The 1,716-nt window shown below is 43.9% G+C and overlaps 1 non-coding gene across 1 annotated transcript; it reads left to right on the top strand.

The window, feature by feature from the left end:
• The first annotated feature begins 844 nt into the window (after positions 1 to 844).
• LOC120529156 lies at positions 845 to 1,008 on the top strand. Its single transcript, XR_005633673.1, has one exon. It is a non-coding gene; the product is annotated as a U1 spliceosomal RNA (small nuclear RNA).
• The last annotated feature ends 708 nt before the right edge of the window (positions 1,009 to 1,716 follow it).

The following is a 1,716-nucleotide window of genomic DNA, read 5'->3' as shown; positions in this document are numbered from 1 at the left end:
TCTCTGTCATTCTCTTTTGCTGTGCGCAAGAGGGAAGCAGCAATCAAATTTTGACACAGCATTATGCATCTACCCTAGTTCTGGTTGTGCTAACATACAATTTCACAGTGGAAAGCAGGGCTTATATCTCAAGCTTGGTTTGAATGCAAATACAAAATTTGTCATGCACATAGAGAAGGCAACTATTACGTATTAGCAACATCAGGCTAAAGACATTTATTTTTTGGCATCCTGTTTTTAAAATCAGTGTAATTGCTCAAAACTGAAATATATGTTTTGATTTCCAGCTGCAAATAAGGAGACAGCTTTTAAGCTTTAATACCTAGAATTTTTATTAAGAACAAAGAAACAAAAGAAATGATGTGCATAAATTGGATTGGTTTATTTTTTGTAATTATAAGAATAAAGACTGTGGGGAAGACACCTGAAACTATTACAAATATCAATGTGGATGGGTGTACATTTAATAGTATACTAAGATTAAAAAAATTTCACATCATATTAATAAAACTAACATGCAACCTTACACATTAATATATGTACAGCTATCCATCCATCCATCCATCTTCTTCCGCTTATCCGAGGTCGGGTTGCGGTGGCTGCAGCTTGAGCAGAGAGGCCCAGACTTCCCTCTTCCCGGCCACTTCTTCTAGCTCTTCCGGGTGAATCCCAAGGTGTTCCCAGGCCAGCCGGGAGGCATAGTCCCTTCAGTGTGTCCTGGGTCTTCCCGGCGTCCAGGGGGAATCCTGATCAGATGCCCGAGCCACCTCATGTGACTCCTCTCAATGTGGAGGAGCAGTGGCTCTACGCTAAGCCCCTCCCAGATGACTGAGCTTCTCACCCTATCTTTACTTGGCAGGGGAGATACCATGATCACTAAGGTGGTTCTCCCAGGGCTCGGCTCATCCATTGCACTCTGGGTGTGCTGACCCCTGCGACTTCCCAAAATGCGGGAAACTCAATTGCATAATTTGTGGTAATGGGGGACTGCGTTCACGCTCTCCCCTGTCTTTACCCCTCCTCGAACCGCCACCTTATCGTGGTGAAGGGGTTTGCATGTCCCAATGATCCTAGGAGCTCTGTTGTCCTTTGGCAGTCCGATCCTTGGCTACAGAAGCTGGCTTTTGGGACGCGGAATATGTACAGCTAGTGGATTTAAATCACAGTTGCATATGCAATTTGCAGCAGTTAACAAAAACACTATATGGGGGCATGGTCTGGACATTCCTGCAAACTGTTTCACACTGTCTGCTCATGTAGAACATTTTATTTGATAGTATTACTAGCATGGTGGAGTGGAACAGTGGCACAGTGTTGCCTCCCAGGAAAACAACACTGAGTTTGAATCCTGCCTTGGTCACTGTCTGTGTGAAGCAGACATTCTTTTTCCATGAATGCATGTGTTGTTCTTCAGATACTTTAGTTTTCTTACATTTCAAAGACATGTACACTAGTTAAACTGACCTGGGGCCTCATGCATAACGGCATGCGTAGAATTCGCACTATAACATGACGTAAGCACAAAACCCGAAATATGCTTACGCACAGAAAAATCCAGATGCAGGAATCGCCAACTTCCACGTTCTTCCGCTACATAAATCCCGGTCAGCGTGAAAAGTAATGCGCGTGCTGTCCCGCCCCAACTCCTCCCAGAATTACGCCTCTTTGAATATCCAAATCAATATAAATAGCCCTTAAGCTCAGCCTTCTGTGAAA

The sequence above is a fragment of the Polypterus senegalus genome, chromosome 4, assembly GCF_016835505.1.
Source record: "Polypterus senegalus isolate Bchr_013 chromosome 4, ASM1683550v1, whole genome shotgun sequence".
Classification (NCBI taxonomy): domain Eukaryota; kingdom Metazoa; phylum Chordata; class Cladistia; order Polypteriformes; family Polypteridae; genus Polypterus; species Polypterus senegalus.
The sequence above is the reverse complement of the archived record's forward strand: the minus strand, read 5'-3'. Positions and strand labels throughout refer to the sequence as shown.